The 15,999-nt window shown below is 50.9% G+C and overlaps 1 protein-coding gene across 5 annotated transcripts in view; it reads right to left on the reverse strand.

Moving 5' to 3' along the window:
* The window catches only part of ERG (ETS transcription factor ERG), a 197,010-nt gene that overhangs the window by 139,009 nt on the left and 42,002 nt on the right, over positions 1–15,999 (reverse strand). The gene's annotated exons all lie outside the window — the stretch shown is intronic.

Consider the following 15,999-nt stretch of genomic DNA (forward strand, 5'->3'; position numbering starts at 1 on the left):
TGAACTATCCCAAAAGGGGAATGAAGCTAAAATCCTTCCCTTAAAAAAGGGGACTGCGAGGGGCATCATTCCTCTGAGGGAAGCTCCGCCTCATGAAGCAAAAACCAGGATGGAAGCAGAGGCCCCGCCCGGACTGGCGTCCTGAGGCACACGTATACTTTTGCAAAGAAAATACTGTGCAAATGTTTTCTTCACCATAGAGGCCCAGCTCCGGTAATAATGGTTTTCCCAGATCGCTCAGCGCTTGTCTCTGCTCAAAACAGAGAGGAACGGGTTTAGTGACCATCCCTGAGCCTGAACTTAAGCCGCTGCTTCGGAAAGGAGCCATCCGTTTGATCTGTGGACGCTGGAGGACACGCATGCTTTCCAGATCAGAGCAGCCCCAGACTGAAAAGGGAGAAAATAAATCTTCCCGAGAATAGGCCTGTCGGCACGGCTCTCCAGCCCAATCTCTTTCTGGGGAGATGAGAATTTCTGTGCCTGTGCACCGCTCCAAGTAAAACACCCAATCCCAAAACACTTCGCTTCACAGAATCCTCACAACATGACAAATTGCAAATGGCAACTGCTTGCGTTGAAAATATTTTCAAATTAGAAAATGTCTTAAGTATTGCATCAAATTCAATATTTGCCATGGGCAATAGCAGTTATTTATAAATGGGCCCCTGGCCAGCTGACCCTCCCACACCACCCGAAGGCTTTGAGCCCGTGAATAGAGACATTTAATCTGAATTGCCCGACTGTCACCGCAAAGCGTTTATGATGTCATGGAAAATACAGATTCTTGTGAACAAAAATTAGGGTACAGAACCATAGGTATAGTCTGATTCCATATTGTAAAAAAAAAAAAAAAAAATAGATGGATGTAAGCTAGGAGTGCAGATAGGAGGAAGAGGAATGCATGAAAACCATCTTTGGGTTTCCACTGTGAATTACGGGAGACTCTTGTTTTCTTCAGTAGAGTTTTGGGTACTTTCCAAAATTTAAGAACCAAGAATACTCATCTTGATAGTCAGAAAAAAACTAAGCAATAGTTGAGATATGGAAACAACCTATCAACAGATGAATGGTTAAATAAAATATATAGACATGTATATGTGCAATGGAATAAAAGAGAAATATACACTAATAGAAGAGAAAGATGAAAATTGACTGTACCTTTGTGACATCTCACCAGCCAATCAGGAGTGAGTATGCAAATTAACCCAACAAAGATGGCAGGTTAGTTTGCATACAGAGGGGGCATCCCACATCGCCCCAGCTGCTCTGGGCCTCTGGGCAGAGTGGGAAACTGGAAAGGTGGCTCCAGGCAGAGCGAAGGCAGAAAGGTGGCTCCAGGCCTGAGTAAATGTGGTGCCTGCAGCCAGGGGAAGGAAGGCCCAATCTTGCACGAATCTCCGTGCATCGGGCCTCTAGTTTAGCCATAAAAAGGAATGAATGAACCTTGGATGAACCTTGAGGGCATGATGCTGAGTAATCGGACAAAGATAAACACCATACGATCACATTTCCATGTGGAATCAAAGAAAAAATAAAACGAAGTGAAAAACCTCCTAGATACAGAGAACCTCATAGCCAGCTAGTAGGAATGGAGTCAGAAGGTGAGTGAAATGGGTGGAGGGGTCAGGGGTGCAGATTTCCAGGTGTAAAATGAGGAAGACCCGGGGGAGGGAGGGAGATGTGCGGCATTGTGACTACAGTTAATGACATGGGACTGCCTATTTGAAAGTGGTTAAGAGAGTAGATACTAAAAGTTCCTCATCCAAGAAGGAAACACTGTATGTGTGGTGAGGGATGCTCCCTAGACTTACTGTGGTGCTCACTTAGCAATATACTCAAATATCAAATCATTATATCGCACACCCGACACCAATATACAGCAGTCCTCTAAGCCGTGGCTTCCCTTCCCAAGGTTTCAGTGACCCCCTCAGCCACAGTCAAAAATATGAAGTGGAAAATTCCAGAAATAAACAATGCAGAGTTTAAAAATCACTCGCCATTCTGAACACCTTGGTGAAGTCTCCTGCCCTCCAGTGCCATCTCACCTGGGGTGTGAATTGTGCCTCTGTCCAGCTATATCCGCTTCCCATCCCTTACTTACTTAGTATACAGTATTCTGGGTTCTCAGATCAGTGAGAGAGAGAGAGAGAGAGAGAGAGAGAGAGAGGGAGAGAGAGAGAGAGACCACATTCACATAACTCTTTCTGGCCACATCACTTTTATTACAGTATATGGTCATCATTGTTCTATTCTCTTGTCAGCTACTAGAAGGCCAGAGCACGAAATCGTACTGACCAAAGACTGGTGTGGGTGGGCGGGGCTGCAGCGAGAGGCAGAAGAACGATGTGATTGGCGGAAAGTTCTCACAGACAGGGCTGGAGCCAAACCCGCCTGAGCACCGGAAGCAGCCGTGGCACCCCATAAAGGCCCCGGCTGGAGCCCAGGTCTGTGCTGACCCAGCAGTTTGCTCCTCTGCCCGCGGTGGGGGAGGGCGGTGGTGTGAGGGCAGGGAACCGCTGCGGGGGCAGTGCCCAGCACACGGAGAGATCACGGCATCGTCATGCTCGGGACGTGTGACCTTGCTCCCCGACACCCTGGGCAAGGAGCTGCTCCCCATACAGACTGGCCTGCCCACCTGGAGTCAGCAACGGCGAGTATTTCACCAGGGAGGCCCGCTGCTGGGAGACGGAGAGCCAGACCCAGAGGAGCCGCCTCGACGGCAGGAAGCAGCCTGGGTCTGGGGGACAGGACGGCCTGGTGGGAAGGGACGCTGGGGACAGAGGGGCAGCGGTTGTGCTCGGGGTCACGGTGAAAGAGGCCACAGAGGACACAGTTGTCCATGGATAGCTCCCCCTACCCCAGCCCTCCTGCATAGATGGATGGCAAAGCCAACAGACACAACTGACCGCCCTCTTTCTCCTTACAGAGCGAACCCCAATGTTGTTCAAGTGTGTAGTCCACCCCCCAAAGTGCTCCGGGGGAAGCTGACTTCCGGGTTACGTGCTATCACATGGGCATCCCTTCCTCTTACCACTGACTGCTGTAGGGATTGGCGTGTGGATAATTCTGGCCAATTCAACACTGGGGGTGTGAGCAAAGGGACTTCTGGGAAAAGTCTCTTGGCTGACCAGAACAGGTCAGAGGGCGTTTTCCTGTCTGGGTGACACATGGACCGGTGAGAGCCATGTGAGGTCCGGAAGGCAGGGAGCCTGAGATGTCTGGGACACATGAAAGAAGCCCTCACACCATGATGGGGAGAGCATCCCACCCACTAGGTCTGTGGTCCAAAGAGGCACTCCCAGCCCTCCTGCCACCGGTACCTGTACTCAGACGTGCCGACTGCACTCTTCAGTTCTAACTTTACAACAAAATGATCTGCTGGCAATCAGTTCAGCCCATAAATCTTCCCACTGATAACACTATATTTAACACTTAGGAAACAAACAACCACCATCAAGATAACAGGCTTCTCTCAATCTACACGTGTTGAGTGCCTAGCACTCACGGTGACATCAAACATGCCCTCAATAAGCAAAGGGTTTTCGTTAAAAAACTGACTGAGGGCAGAATGTGGCGAGGGGCGTAAGAGAGGAACAGAAGAGGCGGTGATTCCCTCGCACCAGGGAATGGTGATGCCCCTTCAGGGGCACGGATGCATGGCGGGCACTTAGTGTGCAGTAGGTGGTGATGGGGAGGCGTCACAAGCAAAGAAATGAAGGAGAAAGAGTGCGTTCGGGAGAGGCACGCTGTAGAGAGCGTGGCTTCATCTCTGCCCATAGAGATGGGCACAGGATGAGAGCTCAGAGCTGTGGCATGGCTTCTCTCCGTCGTTAAGGAGAGGTTCCACTGTTTTGGGTCTCCATCCATGATCTAAATCTAACCTGCCTTTCTGACCCAACCATCCATCCATCATCCATCTTCCATCATTCTTCCACCATCCACCTATTCACCACCCATCCATCATCCAGCCAGCCATCATCCAGCCAGCCATCTATTCATACATTCACCCATCCATCATCCATTATCCATCCATCTATCCATCCACCCATTCATCATCCAGCCATCCATCCATCCATCCATCATCCAGCCATCCTCCTATCCACAATCCATCCATCCATCCATCCATCCATCTACCCATCCATCTATCCATCACCCATCCATCCATCATCCATCCATCCATCATCCACCCATCCATCTACCCATCATCCAGCCAGCCAGCCATCATCCATCCATCCATTTATCCACAATCCATCCATCCATCCACCCATCCATCTATCCATCATCCACCCATCCATTCATCACTCATTCATCCATCTATCCAAAATCCATCCATCCATCCACCCATGCATCTATCCATCATTTATCCATTCATTCATCATCCATCCATCTATCCACAATCCATCCATCCATCTATCCATCTGTCCAACTGACTGCCTGTCCTCCATGTGCCAATTACTAAGGTAAGGGATGGGCTTTGCCCATGATTTCCAAGTCTTTGAGGAGAGACAGAGTTTAGAGAAATAATCACAAATACCAACCCTACACTGCCTCATTTGACCCCCAGCTGAAGAATAATTCATGTAAGGGAGTTACGCAGGCAGAGTATGACTGAGGACAGCACCTGAACTGTTTGGGAAACTGAAAGAGAAAGCAGAACAGGGAAGAACACAAGGAGGAGCAATAAGAGAACTGGGAGGAAGCTAGACAAGATCCAATCCCACAAGGACATTCGGAGGACAGAAGTGTTCACGGCATCTGAGGGGCGGAGCGATGAGTGAACATGAGGACCGCACTCAGCAACCACACGACTGAGAGCAGGTCCCGGACCCGACAAGTCCCAGCCTCCCGGTGGTCTCTACCAACGCCAGCCCCGTGGCTGGGCTAAGCCAGCTTCCCAAAGGTTCAGCACTGGCTGGCCTGAAGGACGTGTGAAGGTCAATGCAGGTTCTTCCTGAAAGGAGTTAAGCAGCAAGAGAGGGTCGGGGAGAGGAGTTCGAGGAAAAGGCAGTGATGCGTTCACCTACCCAACAGGTGCTGTGTGTCTCTGCTGTTTCAGAAACGGCTAGGAGCTAAGGATGCAACCGGAATTTCCTGGCCTCAAAAAGCGGGCAGCCCAAGGAGAAGAAGGTTTCTCTTCCTGGTTCACTTATTGGATAAGGACCAGGAAAGCAGGTGTGTTTCTTCTAGGTCAGGGAGAGGGAACAGGTGGAGGAGCAGACACAGAGATCCCAGAGACAGAGGAAGCAGAACTGCTCCTTCTGTAAGAGACAGAGGCAGCCTTAACTGGTTTGGCTCAATGGATAGAGCATATGCCTACGGACTCAAGGGTCCCAGGTTCGATTTCCAGTCAAGGGCATGTACATTGGTTGTGGGCACATCCCCAGTAGGGGGTATGCAGGAGGCAGTTGGTCGATGTTTCTCTCTCATCGATGTTTCTAGCTCTCTATCCCTCTCCTTTCCTCTCTGTAAAAAATCAATAAAATATATTTTAAAGGGGGGGGGGGCGAGGGGCAAGGCAAGGCACAGCACACGTTGGCGGGTCCGCTCTGGCACATGGGTGGGACCCCACTGGCCCAGAAGTGTGTGCTGATGAAAAAGTGATTGGCAGCATTTGGCAATGCCTGTGGAGGAGCTATACCCATCACTGCCCAATCAGGTGATGGGGCGGGACCCACCGGGGTTGGGAAGGGCGATCTGCTCTGCGTGAAGCTACCTGATTGTAGATGTACATAGGCACCTCTGCCAAAATACCACCACACCTGGACTGGTGCTGAGCAAGCAGCTGGAAGCCAGAGCCCAGCCAGTGGACGGACGCGTGGGGCTCACACACAGCAGGGCTTAAGGACGGTGACCGCTGACAGGTAAGTACCCATGTGCCTCCAGCGGGCAAAGTATTTAAAGTTCACAAACAATCCTGAAACTTCTTCTCGGAAGCCACTTCACGTAGCTTTTCATGGGTGTTACTGGAAGAGGACCGTGCGTCTCGGGAGAGGCCCCGGGGGAAGGACGCCCAGGGAGGCCCGGGGAGGCTGGCCTCCAGTCTCAGTGCCCATTCGCCTTGGCCAAGGTCATATAGGTCAGAGGCCTGAGGTTGAAGGACCTCATTCTTTGGGCTGGAGCCGAACTCACCATCTTCATTAAAGACCCCCCATTCGCCCTGCTGAACACCCTTCTCTCCTCCTCTCTCCCCTTCGCCTTCTGTGTCCATCCGGTCCCTGGGTGCTGGCGCTTCCTCCCGCCTTCTGCTTCCTTCGCCATTTACCCTCCCCCAGCTGGACCAGGCAGCAGCCTTTGTACTCGCCAGTCAGCTGCCTCCTGGGTCTTCCCAGCAGCCTCTGCGGGAAGCTTCATCCCACAGATGCTCAGATTCTCCAGCCGCTGTTTCAGAGGAGGGTCCAGCTGCACAGCCTGGACTCCCGGGCTGTCCAGAGGGTCTGGGTCTGGGCCCCTGTGAGCCACACCAGCCTCCGTGACCCCGTCGGAGTGCCCACTGCCTCCCGGACGTGGGACTCCCCGACTTGTCTGCTTTTCTAGAACATCCGCCTGATGCCTGGCCCAGCTTCTCTCTGCACCGTGTTCGAGGCCACTGTCCGGCTCCTCACAGCCCTGCTGACCCCGCCAGGAGCTGGCGGAGCTGATGGAGGCAGGGACTCCCTCTCTAGGGTCTCCTTTAAGCCTCACACACAGAGGCGGAGGCACCAGGACCTTTCGTAGGGCATCTTCTGCAGCCGCGTCTCACCAGCCTGTGGCAATGCGCTCTCTCCTGCCTCCTCAGGGTCTGTCTAAATCGAGAGCTCCCTCCCCGTCCCCTGCTTTTTTATTTTTATTTATTTTTTTATTGACTTTTCACAGAGAGGAAGGGAGAGGGAGAGAGAGTTAGAAACATCGATGAGAGAGGAACATCCATCAGCTGCCTCCTACACACCCCCTACTGGGGATGCGCCCGTGACCAAGGTACATGCCCTTGACCGGAATCGAACCTGGGACCCTTCAGTCCACAGGCCAACTGGCTAGGGCCGGGTGCTTCTTGTTGGAGCTGCTCTGGGCCCCTCATTGCAGATCATAAAGCCTGTGCCACGCTGACTCCTGCCAAGACCTCGCTCTTTGGGAGCGAGAGGCTCACGTTCAAACCCTGTCATTCCGTGTCGCCCCTGGCCGCAGCTCTTGGCAGGGAGTGGTCAGTTCCTACGTACTGATGGTGGGGCTCATGGAAGATTCTGGATCGACAGAATGCAGTGCTTCTCTAAGCCTCATTTCCTAAGGATGAGTGGCGGGCATTTGTGGTGAGGTTCATGATCGTCCTGCACCATAGGGAGGAGGATGGAAGTGTATTTATGGCCACATCGGGCCCAGCATGGACCGGGCCTCCTGAGGCAGGTCTCGGACACTGGTCAAAGTCAGTGGGCGGAGGACGGCTGGTGTGGGCGCCTGGTGTGGGGTGTCGTCCCCGAGAGCCAGGTGGGCAGAGATCTCAGAAACACCCTGAAGACCCTAAACCTCACCCTGTCGGTGCAGCCCTAAGTATTCTTTTGCAGATGTTGTTGAAACAACAGCATTCGGTGCGGACAGAAATAACACCTGCATTGTGAGAGTCTCAGGTGTTTTTTTCTTCTTTTCCTTCCTGCCTTTGCTTTAGAGTTCTCCCCTAGGAAAGCTTCTCATTCTCCCCACCATCTGCCTCTGCAGACTTCCAAATAAAGACATCTGCCCCTCCAAGCACCAGGGTGAGGTTGAAAGAGGGAATTTCACCGAAAAACGATGATCTGTGGTCCCTGGGCCCCTTACACGGGGTCTCGCTGTCCATGGGAGCTGTCCGTTCTGGAGCATTGTAGGTAGTCTTGCCCCTGAGGAATTCTGCATTTCTTATCCAAAACAGTGAGATGCTCAGACAGTAGTGGTCAACCTCAAAAGCCATCCTGTATTATTAACAATGTTTTTTTTTTTTTTTTCTGCCCAGTCTTATAAATTTTAAAACATGAGACAGGTCCCATTGTTGGCCAAGATGGTTATCGATGCATTTGCTATCTTTGAGACTTGGCTTTGTGATTGCATCAAGGCAGAGTTCACGGTGAAGGTCAGAGTTGCTTCCAAAACAGGCTTGGGGATGCTGTGCTGAAAGATATATTCTGTTTGATAAACTTTCTTAGAAACACACAATGTCCCTTTAATCTGGGCCTGCCTGTCAGTTGTCCGCTGTTATGAAATGACTAAATATTTATGTTTTTCCAGTTGAACTTAGGGAGAAAAAAAAAAAAAAACAGCCCTCTGGTACATGTGCCTCCTTGAACAGAAGGCTCAGTGTACAAGGGTATTTATAGTTGTTTTTGCTTTCTTGATGTCACCCGCCTTCCCCATGCAGCCTGTTTTCCTTCAAACGTCTCCTTTCTGCTGGGCCCTCCAGGCCACTCCCGGTCCCCAACGAGGGGCTGGGGCTCCGGGCTGCTGTGTGCTCTGTTCTGGGGGAAACCGGCGGCCTCACCATCCTCGCCAGGCCAGCCCGGGTGCTTTTGCCCACGCATGCCCACGCGTGGAGGGAGAGAGGGGCCTGACTGGCCACTCCTCCGGCAGCATCCTGGGCTTGACAAATCGGGGCGTGGAGGTGGTTTATGTCTGTGTGTGTTCTGGACAGAAAAGGACCGGAAGAAGCATTGTGGGTGGAGGTGGCTTTGGAGTGAAGGCAAAAAGGTGGACCCACAAAAACAAAATGAAAAGGTGTCTCATTGTAGCGTTGATTTGCATCTGCCTGGTATGCCTTTTGCTCTCTGTTGACTAATGAGTTTGCCTTAGGGAAAAACACTTAAAACACATTTTAATAATGCACTAACGTCTTTAACCTGAAGTCAAAACTCCTGGGTGAGGGTAATGCCTTACACAGCGGTCAGCAAACTCATTAGTCAACAGAGCAGCAAACCATGGCTCGTGAGCTGCAGTTTGCCGACCACTGGCCGGTAGGTAGTGAAGCTGAGCATCTTTTCATATACCTGTTGGCCATTTGTCATTCTTCTTGGGAGAAGTGTCTGTTCAGGTCCTCTGCCCATTTTTGAATTGGATTGTTTGTTTGGTGTTGAGTTGTATGAGTTCTTTAGTTTTCCTTTCTTTCCTTTTTTTTTATTTTTTATTTCAGAGAGGAAGGGAGAGGGATAGAGCGATAGAAGCATCAATGATGAGAGAGAATTATTGATCTGCTGCCTCCTTCACACTCCCTACCGAGGATTGAGCCTGCAACCTGGGCATGTGCCCTTGACCGGAATCCAACTCAGGACCCTTCAGTCTATAGGCGACACTCTATCCACAGAGCCAAACCAGCCAGGGCTGTGAGTTCTTTATTTATTTTCAGATACTAGCCCCTTGTTTGAGCTGCTGTTCGCAAATTTCTTGTCATAATCAGTTGGTTGCCCTTCTGTTTTGGTGGGGGTTGTTTGTTTGTTTTTGTTTTTTGTAGTTGTTGTTTTTTGGCTGTGCAGTGGATTTTAAGCAAAATAAGGCAGACAGAAAAAGCTAAGAATCATACGGTCTCACTCACACGTGGGATAGGAAACTGAAAGCAACAAATGAACAAATAAGAAAAACAAACAAACAAAAACTCATAGACACAGACGCAGCAGGATGGTGGTGGCCAGAGGGCCGGGCCGGGGGAGGGGGGCAGGAAAGGGGGAAGGGAGTCAAGTACGTGGTGATGGAAGACCTGCCATCACGATGCAGGGCACAGATGATGAAGCATAGAATTATGCACTTGAAACATATGATCTTAAAACCAGTGTGACCTCCACAGATTTAATTAAAAATCCCAAAAGGAAATGAAAGCATAGCAACAACAGAACCCTCCCCCACACACACACATACACACACACACACACACGCACACACACAGGAAGTGCACAGTCCCGGCCACTCCATGGCGCAGACATGATTCAGGAGACGCCTGCTGCTCTCCTCCAGCCAACGGCTTGTTTATTTCCGCAGCTTCTCTCTATGACTGAGAGTGAAGCCAGGCCCCCGGGAGAGTCTATAGGATTCCAGCACTGCCTCCCTGCCTCCTGTGGCTGCAGGCTAACGCAGCTCAGCTCAGAGTTACACGTGGAAACACGCACGCGTGCGCACTGCCTGTGTCAGACGGAGGAGGATCACAATAAACAGCACGCGCTCTGGGCCGCTGACCCGACTCAGGAAGCAGAGGCTTCTGCGGGGGTGATCAGGAGCTCCCCGGCCTCCTGCACTTTCTCGTTTTCGCCTTTCCCGCACGTGGCCCGGCACACGGCCTGGTCTTCGGTCGTGGCCGGTCCTGGGCCATCATGCCGCTCCTCCACAGGAGTTACAGGTCCCTGTGAGCACAGGGGAGTCACCGCGGGCCCCACAGGCTCCAAGGAACATCCTGGGTAACTCTGTCCAGCCGTGCGTCATCGGGGACTTCCACTGGTTAGAAGAGCTCACAGGAAAACACTGAGACCTCTGGGGCAGAGGGCAGATCCTGCCTCCAGACCGTCACCCAGAAACCCTGCGTGTCCAGCCTGCCCGCCCGCCCCGCAAACTTCAGAACCCAGACCGAAGACCCAGCTCCTGCCTGGGTCTCCCGCCTGCTGGCCCAGGCTACAGACCTTGGACTTGCTTTCCCCCCTCCCCTCCCACCCTCACCCTCACCCCCACCACAACCGTGTGCGCCTACCTTTTAAAATAAAACTCATTAAAATAGCTACGATTATAAATTATTGGAGAGATAGAGACGGAGCTAGAGGTAGACATCTACACACACGATCTATGCCCGTCCTACAGGACCCATTTCTCCGGGGAACCCTGTCCTGATCGGCCACTGGCAGCCCCAGGAAGGAGGCGTGACCTTGGGCAGGGAGGGCGGTCAGCATCCCCAAAGGGCATCTTCCAGCCGCATCCCAGCGCCTAAGGGTCCGAGCCCTCTGCTCCTGCGGGGGCGTGGGCAGCACACCCCAGAGGTCACACCCCCAGGCAATCAGAGCTGAGCCGCGTTCCCACCCAGGGGGAAACGCCCCATTTCGAGTCTCAGAGGACTGGACCCCTGCGTGTCTCCCTCCCCTGACGTGCTCCGTGGGCATCTCCCTCCTGCCTCGTCCCGACCCACAGTTCCTCCTTCCCACCCATCCTCCTGTCTCCCTGAGCCTTTCAGAGAGGGTAGCACCTTCCCTTAAGGCAGCCGTCGGCCAACTCCTCAGTCCGCAGAGCCAAATACCAACAGCACAACGAAGGACATCTCTCCGGAGAGCCACATCTTTTACACTTCAACTCCTTCTAACGCCACTTCTTCAACACAGACTCGCCCAGGCCGTGGTGTTCTGTGGAAGAGCCACACCCAAGGGGCCAAAGAACCGCCTGTGGCTCACAAGCTGCAGTGTGCCGACCACTAATAAGGTGACGGGACGTCCCACTTTTGGCGGGACGGTCCCGATTTTTAACCATTTGTCTCGCGTCCCACGGCGTTTTAAAAAAGTTCCGATTTTTGGAAAGATTCTCTTAAATCTTTTGGACTGTTTTAAAACGCCACAGGATGCGGGACAAATGGTTAAAAATCGGGACTGCCCCGCCAAAAGCGGGACGCCGGGTCACCTGACCCTAAAAGTAACAACAGGAACAGCTTCCGCATCCCTTCCTCCGCGGACAGAAAACAGCCTTCGGGAGCGGCCGGAGCTGACCGGCCCTTCCCAGAAAGGACGGGGTCTGGGGCGGCTCCGGAGCCTCGGGTTTCGGCCTGGTGTTGGCACTCGGCACCAGCCGCCTCCTTCTTGATTTCATTTCGGTTTCTAACTTTTGACACTTTCATTACAAATATAGTAGCTTTTAAAAAAAAAAATAAGCCAAAACAGCTGTGCAAATACCAGACATTCAGAAATCAAATGATTTTAATAAATATTGACTTTAGGGGGTGTGGGGGGGTGGGAGTGGAAACAGGGAAGGGATGGGGTCACAGTGACGAGTCCCCAGGCCACAGGACACCCCCCCCCCAAACAGCCCCAAGGGGCCACAGTCCCTCGGCTGCACCCACACACATATCAGGGGCTTCAGCATTGACCCCTGCCCCCTCCCGGGCCCTTCAGGGGAAGAGCCTTGAGCACCTCCGTCCTGAGGCTGAGCGCCGAGCTCCTCTCAGCAGCTGGGTGCTTCCTGAGCGAAACACATGGGCCTTTCTTTCCGGATCTCTACAACCTGCTGAAAGCGCCCGAAAATTATGGCTGCCGTTGGAATGAACTTCCTGCGGGGAAGTGAGAGGCAGACCACATCAAACCGGCCCCCGAGGAGCCTCTGCCCGGCTGAGACCGGCTCACCACAGCCAGGCTGGAGCACAGCGGGCCACTGAGGCAGGGGAGCGCAGGCCTGCTTCAGGGGGTGAGCAGGCGAGGTGACAGGCAGAGTCCCGCCCCCCACGCCAAGTGGATGGTCACGGATGGCGGCCAGCACGGCTCAGTGGTTGAGCCTCGACCTAGGCACCCGGGGTCAGGGTTCGATCCCCGGTCGGGGCGCAGGCCGGGGCTGCGGGCTCCATCCATAGTGTGGGGCGGGCAGGAGGCAGCCGGTCCATGATCCTCTCTCCCCCTCTCCCTTCCTCTCTGAAATCAATGAAATAAAAAATAAAAAACTTTTTTAAAAACATGTTGAACTTCTCATTCATGTCACTGTCCCCTAAAGAACTCTTCCTGGAGAGGGTAACTCTGTCCCATGACGAGACCTGAAACACGTCCGGGTCGAATCCTTTTCAACAAAAACGTGCTGCCAATGACGTCAAGGTCCCCAGCCGCAGGCTTTATCGGAACAGTTTTCAGGATTTTCAAACACGATTTTATTAAGACAAACAGATCAAAACCGGGGCCACTGTCTGAGGTCCCTAGTGCTGGGACTGTGTAAGGAGGCTCCACCTGTGTGGACATGGGGAGGAGGAGGAGGAAGAAGAAGCAGAGGAAGAGGAGGAAGAGGAGGAGGAGGAGGAGGAGGAGGAGGAGGAGGAGGAGGAGGAGGGAGGAAGGAAGAAGGAAGAAGGAAGAAGGAAGAAGGAAGAAGAAGAAGGAGAGGAGGAGGAGGAGGAGGAGGAGGAGGAGGAGGTGGTCCCTGGTGAGGTTTGCAATCATCCTTGGAGAAATAAGGGGGAAAGTGGAAAAATGGTAATTTTATAAAATAACTGAAGGCATTTTCCTTTCTTTTGAGATTATACCCTTCGTATTTTTTAGAAGGGGTAAGTGCTAAAATGTCCTTCATTTGCTGAAATGCTGTGAAATTACACAATAAGATAGTTTTTTGTTTTAATATCCTTACTTGACACAAAAATGGGCAACCTGACTCCCTCCCATTTTTGTTTTATTTGTCTCGTGTCTTAAGCGCACTCTCCACTCTGAAAGATGATGAGTATCTGACTCGTTACCAGAAAACATTAACTATAAAATAAATAGGGAGAATGCAAACTATTAGGTACCGTATTAGGGCCTGGGAAAACAACACACAAATGTGACATAAAATGCAAAAGAGAGACAGCTGCATAGGGATGGTATAATTCGAACAAGGTGGGCTTGTCCTAAAGCACTTTAATATTCCTACAGGACGCTCTTTTGAATTAAAATAATGAGTAAGTAGGAGATCAAAAAGCCAAAAAAAGAAATAAAAATTCCCTATCAAAGCATGCACAGTTCTCTCTAGAGCCCATTGGAGTGTGTCTTCCCAAAAGTATTCAAATAAACGTTAGCTCTTTCATCACCGGTACGATTTATACACGGGGTTATTTATCGCATCCTATCGGAGCGCTAATCCAGCCCACGTGCCCACGCCGCGCCCTGAGGAGCGGCCCCCGCCATCTTCAAAGCCCCTCCTGACGGGGGCGGGGGGGGGGGGGGGGGAGGTCCTGGGAGGGGGCCAGGCTGGGCGGCTGGCTGTAAAGCCCCCTGCCGTTTCCGTCAGCGGCAGGCCCCGCAGGGGTCACAGCCCATTTGCTCTCCTCCTGGGGGTCTGAGAGGTTAGCTGGAGGCTGTTCTTGTTGTAGCAATGCCCTACCTCTTTCCTTACCCAATCCTAACGGAAGGTTCTGCTTTGGTTCCAGTTTGGTTTTGTTTTTTTAACATATTTTATTGATTTTTTATAGAGAGGAAGGGAGATAGAGAGCTAGAAACGTCGATGAAAGAGAAACATCATCGACCAGCTGCCTCCTGCACACCCCCCACTGGGGATGCGCCCACAACCAATGTACATGCCCTTGACAGAATCGAACCTGGGACCTTTCAGTCCGCAGACCGACGCTCTACCACTGAGCCAACCCGGTTTCGGCTGTACTTACAGTTTTTACGGTGGTTAACAATACTGTGCTGGACACTTGCAAAGTTGTTAAGAGGGCAGGCTGGTGTTAAGTGTTCTTACAACAGCAGCAGCAGCAAGAACAACAAAAACAAGAACAACAACAACAACAATTATAATACCACCTTCAGTGCTTAACATATGAAATCGTTTTCTCTGTCGGTCCTCCGTTCCAACTTCCTCTTTCCCATAGTTGAAGGTTTAGTCTCTTCCTGAATGCTTGGTTTTCCCTATCAGATGAATGGCATAATTCTTACATTCTCCCTCCCCACTCCTGTCCACTTTGTAAACTCCTGAAACGCTATGTGTACTATCCTAATGCTTTCAGCACCAATGATAAAAATCCTATCAAAAGAAAATAATCTTCGAGTGGGACAGGACCCACTTTCGTCCACTGAGTTTTGTTTGTTTTTTTAAATGACGTTGTTTATTGAACATCCATTCTGTCCATGGACTTAACTAGCAGTACAAAAATGTTTTTCCTAAAAATCCACCCTAGGTCACCACATGGCATAGTCACCTGAGACAGTCAGTCAGGCCCTATTCCCATTGCAAACATGATGGAGATATTGGATATAACTGCCAACACCCATCACCCAGAAAAAAAATGATTTACAGAACAGCCAAGAGCAAAAGAAGTCACTAAGGTCCAGAATCAAGGTGAGAAATTAAAGCAAGCGTGGTATCTGAAATCATAGTAACCCTCGGGATCTGGGTTCCAAACGCAGATCCTAAGGACAGTGGTGGGCTTCTAAGGCCACGCAGGGACAGACGGCACGGCTGTGGCCCAGAGGAAGCAGGGGAGGGAGGACTGGCACCCTCTGTAGCAGGAAAGCTTGCTATATGCCTCAAGCCATGTGTCTATAAAAAATTCCAACCACATCCTTCTTACCTACTATCTATAGTTTGTACCAGGATGGACAGATAAGTAAGCCCCACTAAAGATGAGCTCACCAGCAAATGTTACAAGAACATGAAGAAGAAACTAAAGTGAACAGATTTCAGCAGCTGTAGTAGATGCCAAAAGGAGGAAGATTGATTGACACCCCCAAACATTCTGGATTTTTAAAACACCAAACCCAAAAAAGTCTACAAAATGAACTTAACATTACTTTTCAAAAAGTAATTAAAACCATCATGAGAAGTAGGATAGGATAAACCAATTCAAGGTAGAGTTGAAATAACTGAAGACAACTTCCAGAAATGAAAAACATAACAAACTTAAAAGTCAATGATTCATCCATGATGGGGGAAAGTAGTGAACTATCTAGAAAGGAAAATATGGGGGTGGGGGAGATGAGGCTGGAATGCAGTTTCCAATGCTTCTCAGGATTTCCATAATGAGAAGATAATAAAAATGGAAGATAAGAAATATTTCAGACACTTGTGGGGGTGGGGGGGGGAGGAAATAATAAGCAGATTCGAGGAAATAAATGAGACTTCAGAATGAAAAATAAATAAAAAGAAATCCTGTGCAAAAGAAATATAATTAAATCCACATCCAGTCGTATCACAATGAAACATCAAAGACAAAAGGGAAAGTATTAAAGGTGTCCGGAGGACAAAGAGGAGATTATGTTTGAAGGAGCCAATGTGAGGGAGACAAGATTTCTCAGCAGCGGCCGCTGACGCCAGAAGGCAATAAAATCACATGTTCAAAGTGCGGAGGGGAAATGCTGGTGATTGCCTAACTGTCGGGCG

Source organism: Pipistrellus kuhlii, unplaced genomic scaffold (assembly GCF_014108245.1).
Source record: "Pipistrellus kuhlii isolate mPipKuh1 unplaced genomic scaffold, mPipKuh1.p scaffold_m20_p_2, whole genome shotgun sequence".
Lineage (NCBI taxonomy): Eukaryota > Metazoa > Chordata > Mammalia > Chiroptera > Vespertilionidae > Pipistrellus > Pipistrellus kuhlii.